We start from the raw sequence: 18,687 nt of genomic DNA, 5'->3' as shown, positions 1-18,687 counted from the left end.
GTGAGGTGGGGCTTCCAGGGAGATTCTCCTAGACTTCATTATGCAGCCCTTGGCCTGTTTCATCGGGAACTCTCCTCTTGACGCTTGGACCAATCATAGATTCTGAATTTTCGTGTGTGACCCTAATCTCTTCCCTAGGATGATTCTGGTTCTGACGGCCTTATCTTTACCGTACAGCCCGCTGTGTTCTGAGTGGGGCCCGGTCTGGTTCAGTTAAGTCTAAAGCCCCTGGTCAATTGGTTAACTGGAACTACCTCCTTTTCCTTCTCAGCAGCTGCTAAGACTCACGCTATTGTCAGCTAGGCGCTGAAGCAAGGGTCTAAGAAGAGGCATTAAGGGCTTGAATTAGGGCAGTGGCAAAGAAAATAAAAAAGAAAAGACAGTTTTCAGAGACTCTATGAAGGCAGAACTGACTTCTATTAAACAGGAGAGAATGGCTTACCTCAAAGAATCAAATGAAAATACATGTGAAGGCTCTTTTGTACAGTATAAGCACCATTAAATCGTGGTTGTTTTTGCTTTTGTTATTGTGTTGTCATTTTAAGATGGCCAAGGACAAAGCCTTAGGGAATTCACATAGGTTTAAGTGGTAAACGGGAGGAGCGGAGGCAGGAAAGGGGGCTGAAAGGCAAAGGGAACTGAGACTGTCAAAGAGAAGAACCAGGAGGGAGAGAGGTCACATAGACTAAGGGGGTGGGAGGCCCCAGAACAGGCAGGGGTGTTTTGGGGAAGCCCGGTGGCTCAGTAGTAAAGAATCCACTTGTAATGCAGGAGCTGCAGGAGATGTGGGTTCGATCCCTGGATCGGGAAGATCCCCTGGAGAAGAGAATGGCAACCCACTCCAGTATTCTTGTCTGCAGAATCCCATGGACAGAGGAGCCTGGCAGGCTACAGTCCATAGGGTGGCAAAGAGCTGGACACGACTGACGTGACTTAGCATGCACAGAAGAGAATAGGCAAAGGTCTGGTCTGAGCGAGGTGGGGACAGTATGGGTGTGTCTGGAAGGAGGAAAGAAAGGGAAAGAAGTGAGTGTTGGAGACAGGGCTGGGAGATGGTGACTGCCTGGACGTGCTGCAGAGGGTCCACAGGGGAAGCTGGCAATGCTGAGGGCATGCACCTGGGGCTGGGGGGCCTGGGAAGACCCAGAAAAGGAAGGCTGGAGTGGCCCTGGGTTTTTTACAACGCGAAGGTTGAAGGCTCCCCATGGTGACCAAGTTTGATGAGCCTTTGCAAACAGAAACTGTTCCCTTAGCCATGTGGCCCTTGGCTTTCCAGCATTGCTGACCCTCCATCCACCCTCCGGCCTCCTCATGGGACTCAGAATCAAAGTTTAGAACCAGCAAGATCTTCTTCTTTTATTTTTTGGCTGCACTGTGCAGTATGTGGGATCTTAGGTCCCCAACCACAGATTGAACCTACACCCCCTGCAGTGGAAGTATGGAGTCTTAACTGCTGGACCACCAGGGAAGTCCTCCAGCAAGATCTTTATTTTATTAAAAAAATTTTTTTGAAGACAGTTTAAAAAAATGATACATTTCTTTTTAAATATTTGATTGTTTATTTGGCTGTACCAGGTCTTAGTTGTGGCATGTGGGATCTTTCGGTTGTAGCACACCGGATTTTCAGCTGTGGCATGTAGATCTAGTTCCCTGACAAGGGATCAAACCCTGGGATGTGGGATTTCCTGACAGGAGATTGAACCCAGGCTCCCTGCCTTGGGAGTTGGAAGTCTTAGCCATTGGGCCACCAGTGAAGTCCTCAGCAGGGTCTTTAGAGATCACCTAATCTACCCCCCACCTTCAACTCCCACCATTTAACAGATGAGGACACTGAGGCCAGAGAATATAAGTGGCATGATTAATGAGTGACAAAGCTGAGATTAGAGCCCTAGCCTCCTGCCTCTCAAGCTAATATATTTTATCCCTGTCATTCAACTTGGCAAATGTACTGCAAGAGAACTTGGCCCCTTGACACCCAATATCATCTGGCTGCCTAAGGAGACTTTTGCAGAGAAGTAGGCTTTATTGGGTTTGCCAGACCTGAAAACCATGGCATTGGATTAGGAGGCTTGGTGGTGGTCGTTGAAGGTATGAAGCATCAGAAAAGGTAAGCTCCTTCTGAAGCAGGAGTGATGTTGGGGGGATTTTAAGAAATAGCAGGTAAAGGAATTCCCTGACAATCCAGTGGTTGAGACTCTGTACTTCCACTGCAGAGGGCACGGGTTTGATCCCTAGTCATGGAACTAAAATCCTGCATGCTGCACAGTGTGGTGAAAAGAAAGAAAGAAAAGAAAGAAACAGGTAGTCAGCAGTAGGGAGAGAAGATTAGAGGCAAGTGATAGAGGCATGGGGCTGGGTTCCCCTGGGCTCAGTGAAGCTGTGGCCTAAAGCTTCAGCCATGTGAAGGATCGCGAGAAGGGAGCTCAGTAGTGGTGGTGGTGGTGGGCTGTGTCCTAGTGGGAAGTGGAGCTGGAGACCAAGGACATGAGGGCTCTGTACAGGATGGGGTGGACATTTTACCCAGCTTGAAAGAACCACAGCCCAGCCCCCAAACCGGCAGAATCTCTGTCTCCTTTGGGCCTCTGACCACTCTCTTTTCCCTCCTCCCTTCGATTGCTGGTGGTAATTGCTCTCCATTTGGCGATTATTTAGTTCATTAATTGCCTAAAGAAGGGCATCAGCCTAGGGTGGGGAAATTGGCAAAGAAAGTAATGGGGAAGGAGGACTCTAGGGGAATGGACCTGGACTTGGACCGAGAATGGACTGCAGTGTGGTGGAGGAGAGCAGTCTTGTATAACTGGCTCTAGTCAAGTGGACTCCTCTGCTCAGCTCTAGTTTGCATGCATCCTAAGTCGCTTCAGTCCTGTCCAACTCTGCGTGACCCTATGGACCGTAGCCCACCAGGCCCCTCTGTCCATGGGATTCTCCAGGCAAGAATGCTGGAGTGGGTTGCCATGCCCTCCTCCAGGGGATCTTCCCAACCAGGGATTGAACCTGAGTCTCTCATGTCTCCTGCATTGGCAGGTGGGCTCTAAACACTAGCGCCACCTGGGAAGCCCCAGGTCTCGTTTGGAGGAACCTCTTTTCCACTCTAATATGGACTGGACATTGATACTTCTGCTCTCAGATACCCTACCATCCCCAGTCGTTCACATTCTCCATCATCAGAACAGCCACTGTCCTCCACTGTCATCATCAGCTTCACGGCCATGATAGTAGGCAGTCCCTAAGGTGACTCTCAGTGACCCCTCCATCCTGGCGGTCATGCCTCTGTGTAATCCTAACCCCTCAAGAGTGGGCTGTATTTAATGACTCACTTCTAGTGGACAGGACTCAGCAGGGGTGATGGAATGTTATTTCAACATGAGGCTACAAAAAAGATGTGGCTTCTTTCTTGCACTGAGGAAAGCCATCAACCCTCTGGAGAGGCCCATGTGGCAAGGGACCACCCTCCCCCCCCCTTCCCCCCGCCCAGCCAGGCCGACACCCAGTGAGATCCAGGAGCCCAAGAGGAACTGAGCTTGGAAGCAGATTCTCCTCCGGTGGAGACCATAGATGAGACCACAACCCATGCTAACACCTTGATTGTGTTCTTGTGAGAGACTTGGAGCCAGAGGCACTGAGCTAAAACCATGCTCAGATTCCTGACCCACAGAAACTATGAGATAATAAATGTGTGTTGTTTGAGTTGTTAAGTTTTGTGAGTGATCTGTTATGCAGTGATAATTAGTACAGCCTCTGTCTCCATCATTAACCACCATTACTACCATCGTCATTAAACTCATGTCATCAATATCACCACCCGACGCCACCACGCTCTCAAGCTCACCACCATGGCTGCCATCACAGTCATGACCCCTGGTCACCATCATCCCCACCTCTATTTTTTTTTAATTAATTAATTTTTAAATTTTTTGGCCACACTGCATGGCAAGCAGTATCTTAAGTTCCCTGGCCGGGGATCGAACCCATGCTCCCTGCTGTGGAAGCACAGTCTTCACCAGTGGGCTTCCAGGGAAGTTCTCCCACTTCTACCTTCAACGCAAATGTGAATTCTGTCATAAGAGCTCTCACCACAATCATTACCTTCAGCTACAATAGTCTTTCTAACACCCACTATGTACCAGACTCTAGGCAAGCCCCAAGATTACAAAGAAGTAGGAGACACGGTCTGTGTCTTCGGAGAATCTGTTGGGGTCTCTCTCGGGGAAATCAGGACGCATTCATAAAAAGAGACTAGTTAAGTCGAGGAAGTGGATGCTTATTGCCACTTTGGGTGGTAGGAAAGCCTTCATGGAGGAGGAGGCCCTGAAGTGAAGCTTCAGAGGATGGTGACAGGATAGGCAGAGGGGAAGGAGACAGGAACCAGCTTGATGTGTCCGGTGGAAAATGACGCGAGGAGATCTGGCCAGAGGGGAAGACCAAGCAGAGGAGGAAGAGTCGGGAGAACGAGGTTGGAACCAGACAAGAAGCACATGGATTTCTAATGCATTTGTGCAGGCCTCTGCACTTTCCAAAGCATTCTCTGTGCTCAGTTGGTTTAGAAGAGCCATACTCTTAAAAATCTGCCCCATTTCCAGGCTTCCAAGGTGGCGCATTGGTAAAGAATCTGCCTGCCAATGCAGGAGACATAAGAGACTCAGGTTTGATCCATGGGTAGGAAAGAGCCTCTGGAAGAGGAAATGACAACCTGCTCCAGTATACTTGCCTGGAGAATTCCATAGACAGAGTAGCCCGGTGGGCTACAGTCCGTGGGCTTGCGACTGAGCACAACACAACCAATAACCTTCAGCCAGGGGGAGGCAGGCCTGAGGCTGAAGCCTCCAGCCTTCTGCTCAAGCAGGAGGCAGTGTGAGTGACGGGACCCAGTCAACCTGAGTCACAGTTCCTCCCAGTGGACACCAATAGGCAAGTTATTCTCTGTCAGTTACGCCTGCCTCTTAGGCTGTTGCGTAGACCAGACGTCATACGAAAAACACTGCATGTGATTCCAGGCAGCCTCAAAATAAAATGTTAAGTCCATCCCCTAGTCTCCCTGCCTTGCACCTTGTCCATCACCTGGAGATTGGACAGCAGCTGTGTCAGTCCCGTCCAGGCAGACCACACAGCAGTTTTTCTACTGGTGCAGGGTGATGGAGCAGAAAGAACGCTGCTCTAGGGGCTGGAGAGGACACTCTCCAGAACACTGCTCTAGTGTGCCACACTGCACAGCTTCAGGGGGCACCATTCGCATGTGGACCCAAGGATAGGAGGATTTAGGGAGTAGATACTATTGACCAACTGTGCCTAAAATCTCCCCCTCCTGGGACTTCCCTGGTAGTCCAGTGGTTAAGACTCTGAGTCTCCACTCCAGGGGCACAGGTTTGATCCCTACTTGGAAAACTAAGATCCCGCATACTGCACGGCACAGCCAAAAAATTAAAATAAAATAAAATCTCCCCCCTTCTGAATGTCTTTCAGGACTGGTCCAGGACATTCAGCGCCTCAGCTCAGGCCTGTTTGACCAAGAAATCCCCTGATCCACCTTGCCAGAGGGCTTCCCTGGTGGCTCAGACAGTAAAGAATCCGCCTGCAGTGCGGGAGACCTGGATTCGATCTCTGGGTTGGGAATTTCCCCTGGAGAAGGGCACAGCCACCCACTCCAGTATCCTGGCCTGGAGAATTCCATGGACAGAGCAGCCCAGCAAGCTACAGACCATAGGGTCACAAAGAGTCGGACATGAGTGAGTGATTTTCACCGTCACCGTCACTTTGCCAGAGAGACTACACGCTCTACCCACTGGGGAGGGCAGGGTCCAGAGCCAGGATTCTAGGGCAGGAAAGAAACATCTAGAGCTTCTGGATGAATCTCAGGTCCATTCTTCAGCCAAAAAACATACCACGAATTCCATATAAACAAGATTATGCAACTGTTTACAGATTTCATATGACCAATGCCCTGGGACATGGCTGGGCTGTGCTTAGTCACTCAGTCGTGTCCGACTCTTTGTGACCTCATGGACTGTAGCTCACCAAGCTCCTCTGTCCCTGGGATTCTCCAGAATACTGGAGTGGGTTGTCATGCCCTCCTCCAGGGGATCTTCCCAACCCAGGGATTGAACCTAGGTCTCCCGCATTATAGGTGGATTCTTTACCATCTGAGCCATCAGGGAAACCCAGGACATAGCTAGGTTTTGTTATTTGCTCCACTTTTACTTTATAGATGAATAAATGGGAGCTCAGAGAGGCGAGAGGCTTCCTAGGTGGTGCTAGTGGTAAAGAATCCACTTGCCAATGCAAGAGACGTAAGAGACACAGGTCAATCCCTGGGTTGGGAAGATCCCCTGGAGGAGGGCATGCCAAGCCACTCCAATATTCTTGCCTGGAAAATCCCCATGGACAGAGGAGCCTGGTGGGCTACAATCTATGGGATCATAAAGAGTCAGACTGAAGTGACTAAGCATGCACGCACAGAGAGGTTAAGTGATGTTGCCCAACACCACTGAAGCAGTGAATGGCTGAGTGACCTCAGGATGTCAAAGGTCATGTTGTCCTCCAGCCCCACCCTGCTCAGAGATGCTTAGCAACTCACAGGAAGCCTTTCAGTTTGGACCGATGCAGTAGAGGGGTTAGAACCTAGGCCTCCTCTCCAGCCCCTAGAGCAGTGTTCTTTCTGCTCCATCACCCTGCACCAGTAGAAAAACTGCTGTGGGGAAGCAAGTTTGGCAGTGGAAAAGGAGAAATGATGGTTGGGGAGAGAGGAGGGAGCTGGAACCCAGCGGGTGACTGTGGAGGATGGGGTCAATACTGAGATGGGAGGGCTGAGGCACCTGGGCCTCTCGTTGGCTGGGGCTGGGACCAGCCTTCCCCACTCCATCAGGCCTGGGGCTGCAGGCTGCCAGTGTTCCTCCATCAAGAACCCCCGGAGAGCCTGAAATCAAATACTCCTCCTCCCCTGTTCAGGCAGTCTTATTGCTACTGACAGCAAATGTATTGCTCTAATCTTTTCTCATTTCACCAGGATGGGCTCCATTCTGACCTCCCTCCCAGCCTTGAAGCCTTCCTGAGGCAGGGGGGAGGCACTGAGATGGGAGGCGCTGGGGCTGGGCTGTAAGGGAACAGTTGCAGTGATCGCAGATTTGATATGCCTTGTCTCTGGAAGGCAGAAAAAGGCTAGAAAATTTGGAGATCTCTGTGGGGGACCCATGATGAAGGGTCCCCTGTGAAAGCAGATGGGAAAGGCTTGGTGGGCAATGAAGAACCAGGGCCTGGAGCCCCAGGGAAACAGACTTCTGCAGAGCAGACAAGCCTGGGCATGTGTGTTTGTGTATGTGCTGGAGCCAAAATTGTAAGCTTGGGAGATGGTCCTGACGAGATGGGGCAAGGCAGGGTTTGTCCACGCACTCCAGAGTGACTGACCCACCCTGTCCATCCTCTGTCCACTCCGCTACCCAAGAAGCCTCACCAGTGTGAAGCCCCCATGCTCCCCTGGCTGCCTCTCTTTCTGGTCTTCCCTGCTTAGGTGAGCACTCAGGTTCTGTTGTTGTTGTTCCGTTGCCAAGTCATGTCCGACACTTTGCAACCCCAAGGATTGCAGCACGCCTCCCTGTCCTTCATTATCTCCCGGGGTTTGCCCAAGTTCATGTCCACTGAATCGGTGATGCCCTCCAACCCTGCTTGGCAACCTCAAAAAGGCTTCGTGGGAGGCCTCGGGGTCTGGGAGGGCAGGAGGAGCGGCTCTTGAGAGACACTCAGCCTGGGGGTCAGGGCTGGTGGTCTAGAGGCCAGGAAGAGAAGCAGGGGTCGGGTAGGGCAAACAGACGACTATGGGAAGGAATCTGCTGCTCTGAGCCTTTGGGGGCTGTGAGAAGGGAACAGCTGGTGAGTGGAGCTTGGCAGGGAGGAGAAGTTGGGGGAGTGAGGCAATGTTCTGGCCCTGGGTCTTTCATTTGCTCGGCTAAAATCAAGCCTGAGCTTGTGTGTGTGTGTCTGTCTGTCCCAGGGCAGGGCAGAGCCCCTGTGTTGCGTCATGGGGAGTGCCTGTCTGTCTGAGTGCACCTTCAGGTTAAACTAGAAAGTTTTCTGGATCCTGACAGTCTATGAGTGTGACAGGGCCTCAGCCTTGGGGGTATATTGTGTGGAAATCCACTTCTCTCTTCAAAGTTCTCTGGCCCTTGCCAGGGAGAAACTTCTGATTGGAGAGCCTGAGCTGGGTCAGAGCTCTGCCCGGGGTTCAGCAGGGCTGGGCTGGGGTGGGCAAGGGGCTGAAAGTGGAGAAGGGTGCTGGCCTCTGTCCTCCCCTCTGGCAGTGAGCTGCTGCTGCTTACTGCCGGGTGAGGCAGCCCCAATCTCAGCAAAGGTCTTCTCATAATTACTCCTTTTCCAGACAGAATCTCTGCCTGAACTGACCTTCTGCTCCTTTCTTACTGCTCCCCAACTCCTTCAGAAAGGAGTCCCTGCCTCCCCAGATCTCCATCTGTTCCCCACACTCCGGAGGTTCATGCCAAGACCACTCCCTCGGGATGGCCATCTGTGCCTTGTTGGTACCTTTTTTTTCCTCCTCCCTTCCTTGTCTGAAGATAGCTGAAGTGGAATGTGAGAACTTTCCTATGAGCCAGGCCAGGAACTGGAGCTCCAGGTCTAACGAGAAGGGACTGACTGAGGTGTATGCAATATGCTGGGTCCCCTCTGGGTCCCTTACCTCCCTCAGATCTGTACATCTCCCTTACAGAGCCTTATGTGTAACATGTCTTCGTTATTGTCTCTAGACACAGGACTGGAACCTGGGTGGTATCCTCTCTCAGTTTGGAACCGCTTTCTCACCCCGTTTCCACGTCGTTTCCAGGCTGCAGCGCCCCCTAGTGGCCTAAAATCCCTTCCCTTTTGTAGCTTTGCAGGATGGCCGCTCAACTCCAAAGGATTTCCAAACTTTTTCATTCCAAAACACTTCCAAGACCTTGACATGTTATTAGTGTTGTTTTGTTTTGTTTTTGGGGGAGGGGTCATGCTGCACGGCTTGCGAGATGTTAATTTCCAACGGGGGCTGAACCCAGTTCCTTGGCAGTGAAAGTGCTGAGTCCTAAACATTGGACTGACAGGGAATTCCAGCAGTTGTATTTTTGATATCTGTTGATTGAGAAAGCACCATAATGACTGAGTTCTGGATCTCATCATTAAAACTCATTTGCATTTTATTCATCCCCCAGCAATCATACAGTTACACATAGTCAATCAGTTACACACAGATGGGTTACTCATAGTCTTTATGGCGCCACGGGCTAAATCTCCTGTGATTACTCCAAGGCCTCTAAATTTGGGAACCATGGATTTAAACCACTCCTTATGTCACTGATGCAGAGACAGGCCTGGAGAACGGAAGAGGTCTGTTTAAATTTGGTTGCACCAGAATTTGAATTCAGGGTAGATATGTGCCCCAGGGACTGCCAGTTTCAGTCCTATAGGGGCCTAACTGGGAGAAACAATGGCACCCCACTCCAGTACTGTTGCCCGGAAAATCCCATGGATGGAGGAGCCTGGTGGGCTGCAGTCCATGGGGTCGCTAAGAGTCAGACACGACTAAGTGACTTCACTTTCACTTTCCACTTTCATGCATTGGAGAAGGAAATGGCAATCCACTCCAGTGTTCTTGCCTGGAGAATCCCATGGACAGAGAAGCCTGGTAGGCTGCTGTCCATGGGGTCGCACAGAGTCGGACACGACTGAAGCGACTTGGCAGGGGCCTAACTAGGGAGGAAGCTGCAGGCAGAAGGTTGGATGATGGGCAGGAGAGCAAGATCATCCCCAAGAAGTGCCGAGAGTGCACCCCATCTTCCTTCCATTCAGAGCAGGTAAAACAAGCCTAGAGGGGTTGCAAAAGGGACCCAGGGGAAGGATAGAGCAAAGGAACAGAGAATAAGTAGAGATGACAGTCTGCTCTGCTTCCAGCACTTCCCCTATTTACCCAAACTGCGCAGACTTCAGACAAGTCTTTTAACTTCTCTGAGACTCACCTTTGTCGTCTGTAAAATGGGAGGGAACTGGCAGTTGAACTTTCCCCTCTCTGTGGGAATAATACTTTGCTTGTCCCATAGGACTGTTCAGAGAATCTAATGAAATGTGTGTGAAAGTTCCCCAGCAACAGCTGGGGAAGAGAACTTTGAATCCATGATCTCCTTTTTAAACCTTAAATCAACAGACAGTAGAAGTTGAACAGAGATGGAGAGAGCCCAGATCTGATTCCAGGCCTGACTCTAAGAACTGGCTCTTGACTTAACTTTCAGGGTTAAAAATGAGTAGTGTTGCTACCTGTTACAGTTTACATAAATCTCTGGCCTTTTTTCAGAACCAGCTACTTTTCTCTTCCTTTTCTCAGCCTGTCTCCCTACAGTTCCAGCCACCTTGAACTCAGAGTAGCTGAGCATCCTCTGAATGAAGTATGGGCAGGCAGTAGGGCTTGCTGGGTCAGCTGAGGTGGGCACAATGAGAAGGGGAGTATACTAGTGTTGGTGGGAGGGGGGATGGGGGGCAGTACAAGGTAAAAGTGAAAAGTGAAAGTGAAGTCACTCAGTTCAGTTCAGTTCAGTTCAGTCGCTCAGTCATGTCTGACTCTTTGCAACCCCATGAATCGCAGCACGCCAGGCCTCCCTGTCCATCACCAACTCCCGGAGTTCACTCAGACTCACATCCATCGAGTCAGTGATGCCATCCAGCCATCTCATTCTCTGTTGGCCCCTTCTCCTCCTGCCCCCAATCCCTCCCAGCATCAGAGTCTTTTCCAATGAGTCAACTCTTCGCATGAGGTGGCCAAAGTACTGGAGTTTCAGCTTTAGCATCATTCCTTCCAAAGAAATCCCAGGGCTGATCTCCTTCAGAATGGACTGGTTGGATCTCCTCGCAGTCCAAGGGACTCTCAAGAGTCTTCTCCGACACCACAGTTCAAAAGCATCAATTCTTCGGTGCTCAGCTTTCTTCACAGTCCAACTCTCACATCCATACATGACCACAGGAAAAACCATAGCCTTGACTAGACGAACATTTGTTGGCAAAGTAATGTCTCTGCTTTTCAATATGCTATCTAGGTTGGTCATAACTTTCCTTCCAAGGAGTAAGCGTCTTTGAATTTCATGACTGCAGTCACCATCTGCAGTGATTTTGGAGCCCAAAAAAATAAAGTCTGACACTGTTTCCACTGTTTCCCCATCTATTTCCCATGAAGTGATGGGACCAGATGCCATGATCTTCATTTTCTGATGTTGAGCTTTAAGCCAATTTTTTCACTCTCCTCTTTCACTTTCATCAAGAGGCTTTTTAGTTCCTCTTCACTTTCTGCCATAAGGGTGGTGTCATCTGCATATCTGAGGTTATTGATATTTCTCCTGGCAATCTTGATTCCAGCTTGTGTTTCTTCCAGTCTTCTTGCGTTTCTCATGACGTACTCTGCATATAAGTTAAATAAGCAGGGTGACAATATACAACCTTGATGTAGTCCTTTTCCTATTTGGAACCAGTCTGTTGTTCCATGTCCAATTCTAACTGTTGCTTCCTGACCTGCATATAGATTTCTCAAGAGGCAGGTCAGGTGGTCTGGTATTCCCATCTCTTGAAGAATTTTCCACAGTTTATTGTGATCCACACAGTCAAAGGCTTTGGCATATCAATAAAGGAGAAATAGATGTTTTTCTGGAACTCTCTTGCTTTTTCCATGATCCAGTGGATGTTGGCAATTTGATCTCTGGTTCCTCTGCCTTTTCTAAAACCAGCTTGAACATCAGGAAGTTCACGGTTCACATATTGCTGAAGCCTGGCTTGGAGAATTTTGAGCATTACTTTACTAGCATGTAAGATGAGTGCATTTGAAGTCACTCAGTCCTATTCAACTCTTTGTGACCCTAAGGACTGTAGCCTACCAGGCTCCTCTTTCCATGGGATTTTCCAGTGGGTCTCAAACTTGTTTGCACATCAGAATCACTTGGGAAGTTTTTAGAAAATTCCCTAGTCTCACTCTTCATGATTCTAGGCCTTGGACACATATTTTGGATTCTCATGACCAGCTGGGCAGGAAAGGGGTGGTGAGGCTACTTTACTTTCTTGGGGGTAGCCATTCAACAGCAATTCTAGAGCACTGGGTTCTCAGTGAAGTCACCCCATCAGTAGCATCAGCATCACCTGGAAATGCATTAGAAATGCAAGTCCTCAGGCCCTACCAAAGACTTAATGACCAGAAACTCGAACCATGGGCCCAGCAACCTGTTTCAACAAGAACCCTTAAGGGGATTCTGATGCATACTTGAAAACCCCTGGTCTAGAGGAGGAACCTACTGAAGGTCAGGCACGTGGAAGTGCTGTGGTCTTGGCTTTTAAGGAGGCTGGAATTTAGCAGAAAGAAGTTCAGGACCTCAATAACTGCATCTCTTCCCCTAGGCAAGGGTCTAAGGAACCTGAGCACCTGGGAGAGGCACAGATGTGTTTCTATAAGGGGACTTGGTTGTATTAGAGTCTGATTTAATTCAACACATTATTCATTGTGAGAGGGTGATTCCTAGGCATGGGGCAGGAAAAACATGGGTTTGGGAAGATTTGTTTTGTTTTCAGTGAGAGGGAGGTCATCAGAAGAGAGAAAGGAAAAATAAAAGACAGGGAGACACAAAGTAATAAGAACTAATACTTAAGTGGAGCCCTTACTATATGCCAGGCACTGTGCTAAGAGTTTTGCAAACACTGTCTCATTTAATCCTCCCAACAGCCCTTTAAACTATAATTATCACCCCCATTTAATACATAGGGAAATGGAGGCACAGACAAGTCAAGCTGCCCATCACACAACACATAAGTGACAAAAGCAGACCTTGAACCAGGGCCAGTATAACTCCTGAGCCCATGCATTTTACCAATATGCTTTGGTGCCTCTCTTAGAGAACAGGAAGAAGTTCTCACTTGCCATTTGCTAAAAAAAAAAAACCTCTTCAATGGCTCACTAGTGCCTGGAGAATTAAACTTACCTTATACGGCTTGGTATTCAAGGTCTCTTATTCTGTGATACCAAAATTCCCTCCAGCCTTTACCACCCCCTATCAAGATTCTTGCACTTCCGCCACGCTGGATTAATTTCTCCATCTTCTCTGAACACTTCTGACTACTTCACTTCCCATTCCCCTCCCCGTTGGGATCCTATCCATTCCTCGAGCTCAACTCAAATGCCTCTTCCTCCCTGATTCCCAGCCAGAAGAGGGCTTGCTCCCCTGCCCCGAACCCCTGGGGACACACCCCGCATCTCCGTACTCTGCGCCGCGTGTACCCGACCCCCGTGCCGAGCGCACTGTCTGGAACGCAGAAGTGCTCCACACGTGCTGGTGTAATTGACAAAGGGAACAGTAATTCTCGAATGGAGGTAGGGAGTAAGACCTGTAGAGATGGAGAGCAAATGAGAAGGAACTGGGAGATAAAAGCCGAAATGGGGAGAGAGGATGAAGACAAACACTGGGCGGCAACCAGACGGCCCGCTGCCAGGGCCGCGTCTCCTCCAGCCCCGCCAGGCCTTCCCATCCCCCGCACCTCGCTACTGCCCAGCGACCGACGGTGCAGGCTCCCCGGTCGCGACTTCTGGGCAGGCGGCCCGCCCGACTCGAGGTGGGGCGCCGGGGCGGCGGGGCCGCGCGCTCGGCCGGCCATCCGCGTCCTCGCATTAGCATAAATCCCATTAGCGGCTCCGGCGCGCCGCGGCGGCCGGGGGAGCCGGTAGGGCGAGGGTGGGCGTAACGGTGCTAATGCATCCTTCGACGGCGCGGTACAGCAGGCAGAGGCCCTTCTACAACCATCACCTCGCTGGTTCCTCCGAACCACCCGGTGCGTGGGGCTCTCCCAAAGCGAGAGATTAAATAACCAGGCCAACATCTAGCCTCTAATAGGTGGCAGGGCCGAGAATCGAATCTGTGCTTTCTGGCATCAGTTCTCATGCTTTTCCCATCACAGCTCCAGGATGCCTCCCTACTCAGAGAACTACAGTTTGACAAGAAAGGGGTTTAAAACATCCCTACACACACACACACACAAACACATACTTAAACACACACACACACACACATTCTCAAGGGCTGGTGTAGCAGGGAAGGGGGTTGAATGGAATGGGAGGGGTGTGGTGGTGCTTTGGGTGAAGGGAGGGATGGGGGTGTCAGTATCACCAACCCTCACTCATCATTTGGGACACAGAGTTTGGATGGTGGGGTGGAATGCTCCCACTGTCTTATTAAATGCACCTCTGCTCCCTCACATGACTATTTATTGGAGCTGCAAAAGCAAGAGATTATAGCAGTAAATGAGAGGAGTACCATCTCTGTTCTCTGGATGTTTATGGTCTTGTGGGTAAAATCAGGAATATTTGCTGGGCACTCACTGTGTGCCAGGAACTGTGCAAAGTGTTTTATATGGACAGCTCACGTATCTATGAAATAGGTATTATTATGATTTCCATTCCTAGACAAGTGAGCAAAGGCACAGATGACTTCCAAAAGTCCATATAGCTGGTGACTAGAAGAACCAGGAAGATGAAAAAGATGAGCTGACCTGTGGGAGGAAGTCGTTCTAGGGAAGCTTATAGGGAAAGGCATGGCTCTAGGCCTCGGAGACCTCCCTGAGCAAGGCAGAAAACATCTCAGCTGCTGCAAAGGATTAGGAAAATTTAGCCAGGTGAAGAGGCTGTGGCGGGAAAGAGGAGCTGGAAATGCCAGAGGGTCACGAAATGCAGCTCTAAGGGCAAGCCAGGGCCAGGTTAGGAGAGCCTTGTTAAGGATTTTGGTCTTTATTGAGGAGGAAGTTGAAGTCATTAATGGTTTTAAACAAGAGAGAAGCATGATTAGAATTACATTCTTAAAAGATCATTCAGGGTGTAAAAAATGCAAGTGAAGGGTAACCAGATTCACTAATGGCTTGGACAAACTGAGTTGGGATTAAGGTGGAGAAGGTAGGAAGAAGTGGATACATACAAAGAGATACTTAAGAACTGTGCTGAAGTAGGACTTCTCTGGTAGTCCAGTGGTTAAAAATCCACCTGCCGATGCAGGGGACACAGGTTTGATCCCTGGCCTGAGAAGATTCCACATGCCATGGGGTGACGAATCTCACAGGCCACTGCTACTGGAGTCCCTGTGCTCTAGAAAACCCGCAAGCGGCAACTCCTGAGCGCACGTGCCCTAGAGCCTGCACTCTGCCACCACAATGAGAAGCCTGGGCACCAGCAAGTAAGACCCAGCGCAGCCAAGTGATAAAAGAAAAAATAAAAGAATATTTTTTTAAAAAAGACTTGTTCTAAATAATTGGATAAGGGGTGAAGGGGAGAAGGTGAGAACTGAGTCATTTTACATCCCCTTCTCTCCCTCAACCCCTAATCATTTAATAAATCCATTTCATTTCATGAATATCTTTGCCACCTGTCCCCTCTTTTCCAGTCCCACTGCCACTTGTCTAATTCAGCTTGCGTCCTCTTCCTAACAATGAAGCAAGTCTTTCTACCTTCAGATTTTCCCCTCTCTAAACAAACCTCCATGCCATTTGAGCATGGTGGTTGGGGTTTAGTCACTAAGGTATGTCCAAGGCTTGCGACCCTATGAACTGTATGTAGCCTGCCACATTCCTCTGTCCATGAGATTTTCTGGGCAAGAATACTGGAGTGGGTTTCCATTTCCTTCTCCAGGGGATCTTCCCAACCCAGGTTTCCTGCACTGCAGGCAGTCTCCTGCGTTGCAGGTGGATTCTTTACTACTGAGCCATCAGGGAAGCCCCCATTTGAGCACACAACCTATGTAAAATGCAAGCATAATCAGAGTCAACCCAGGCCCTATTATCTTGTCATTGTGTCAATTATAGGATAAAGTCCCATCCCTTCCTAGTCTGGTCATTCTTTGCTAGCATACATTACGTGTGTCAAAGCTATGGTTTTTCCAGTAGCCATGTATGGATGTGAGAGTTGGACTATAAAGAAACCTGAGTGCCGAAGAATTGATGCTTTTTGAACTGTGGTGTTGGAGAAGACTCTTGAGAGTCCCTTGGACTGCAAGGAGATCCAACCAGTCCATCCTAAAGGAAATCAACCCTGAATATTCATTGGGAGGACTGAAGCTGAAGCTCCAATACTTTGGCCACCTGATGTGAAAAGCTGACACTGGAAAAGACCCTGATGCTGGGAAAAATTGAGGGCAAGAGGAGAAGGGGATGACAGAGGATGAGATGGTTGGATGGCTGTCTCAATGGACACGAGTGTGAACAAACTCAAGGAGATAGTGATGGACAGAGAGGCCTGGCATGCTGCAATTCATGTTATCTCAAAGAGTTGGACAGGATTTAGTGACTGAACAACAACAACAATATTATGTGTAGTAAGGATCAGTAGAGATCTGTGCTATGTGGTTGTAATGTAAACTCTCTTGTCTGAGGAGGCCTTACAAATAGCTGTGAAAAGAAGAGAAGCAAAAGGCAAAGGAGGAGAAAAAAAAAAATAAATAAAAAAATAAAAAAAAAAAAAAAAAAAAAAGGCAAAGGAGAAAAGGAAAGATATACCCATTTGAATGCAGAGTTCCAAAGAATAGCAAAGAGAGATAAGAAAGCCTTCCGCAGTGATCAATGCAAAGAAATAGAGGAAAACAATATAATGGGAAAGACTAGAGACCTCTTCAAGAAAATTAGAGATACCAAGGGAACATTTCATGCAAAGATGGGCACACTAAAGGACAAAAATGGTAGGGACCTAACAGAAGCAGAAGATATTAAGAGGTGGCAAGAATACACAGAAGAACTATACAAAAAAGATCTTCATGACCCAGATAATCACGATGGTGTGATTACTCACCTAGAGCCAGACATCCTGGAAAGTGAAGTCAAGTGGGCCTTAGGAAGCATCACTATGAACAAAGCTAGTGGAGGTGATGGAATTTCAGTTCACCTATTTCAAATCCTAAAAGATGATGCTGTGAAAGTACTGCACTCAATATGCCAGCAAATCTGGAAAACTCAGCAGTGGCCACAGGACTGGAAAAGGTCAGTTTTCATTTCAATCCCAAAGGAAGGCAATGCCAAAGAATGTTCAAACTACTGCGCAATTGCACTCATCTCACATGCTAGCAAAGTAATGCTCAAAATTCACCAGGCCAAGCTTCAACAGCATGTGAACTGTGAACTTCCAGATGTTCAAGCTAGATTTAGAAAAGGCAGAGGAACCAGAGATCAAATTGCCAACATCTGTTGGATCATTGAAAAAGCAAGCGAGTTCTGGAAAAACATCTACTTCTGCTTTTTTGACTATGCCAAAACCTTTGACTGTGTGGATCACAACAAACTGTGGAAAATTCTTAAACAGACAGAAATACCAGACCACCTGACCTGTATCCTGAGAAATCTGTATGCAGGTCAGGAAGCAACAGTTAGAACTGGACATGGAACAACAGACTGGTTCCAAATCAGGAAAGGAGTGCATCAAGGCTGTATATTGTCACTCTGCTTATTTAACTTATATGCAGAGTACATCATGAGAAATCCTGGCTGCATGAAGCACAAGCTGGAATCAAGATTGCCAGGAGAAATATCAATAATCTCAGATATGCAGATGACACCACCCTTATGGCAGAAAGTGAAGAGAACTAAAGAGCCTCTTGGTAAAAGTGAAAGAGGAGAGTGGCTTAAAACTCAGCATTCAGAAAACTAAGATCATGGCATCTAGTCCCATCACTTCATGGCAAATAGATGGGGAAGCAATGGAAACAGTGACAGACTTTATTTTGGGGGGCTCCAAAATCACTGCAGATGGTGACTGCAGCCATGAAATTAAAAGACGCTTACTCCTTGGAAGAAAAGTTATGACCAATCTAGACAGCATATTAAAAAGCAGAGACATTATTTTGCCAACAAAGATCCGCCTAGTCAAAGCTATGGTTTTTCCAGTAGTCATGTATGGATGTGAGAGTTGGACCATAAAGAAAGCTGAGCGCCGAAGAATTGATGGCCTGGCAATGGCACCCCACTGCAGTACTCTTGCCTGGAAAATCCCATGGACGGAGGAGCCTGGTAGGCTGCAGTCCATGGGGTTGCGAAGAGTCGGATACGACTGAGCGACTTCACTTTCACTTTCCACTTTCATGCATTGGAGAAGGAAATGGCAACCCACTCCAGTGTTCTTGCCTGGAGAATCCCAGGGACGGCGGAGCCTGGTGGGCTGCTGTCTATGGGGTCGCACAGAGTTGGACACGACTGAAGCGACTTAGCAGCAGCAGCAGCAGCAGCAGCAGCAGCTGGAGAAGACTCTTTGAGAGTCCCCTGGACTGCAAGGGGATCCAACCAATCCATTCTAAAGGAAATCAGTCCTGAATATTCATTGGAACGACTGATGCTGAAGCTGAAATTCCAATACTTTGGCCACCTGATGCAAACTGACTCATGTGAAAAGTCCCTGATGCTGGGAAAGTTGAAGGTGGGAGGAGAAGGGAACGACAGAGGATGAGATGGTTGGATGGCATCACCGACTCCACGAACATGAGTCTGAGTAAACTCCGGGAGTTGGTGATGGACAGAGAGGCCTAGCGAGCTGCAGTCCATGGGGTCGCAAAGAGTCGACTGAGGGACTGAACTGAACTGAACTGTCAGCTCAGTAAATCTTCCGAAATTCTTCCTGTTCAATGGAGAGATGATCCACTGCTCAGTTAAGAATTTCCAAAAGGCCTATTTCCG

This window comes from Bubalus bubalis, chromosome 4 (genome assembly GCF_019923935.1).
Source record: "Bubalus bubalis isolate 160015118507 breed Murrah chromosome 4, NDDB_SH_1, whole genome shotgun sequence".
In the NCBI taxonomy this organism is placed as follows: Eukaryota; Metazoa; Chordata; class Mammalia; order Artiodactyla; family Bovidae; genus Bubalus; species Bubalus bubalis.
The sequence above is the reverse complement of the archived record's forward strand: the minus strand, read 5'-3'. Positions refer to the sequence as shown.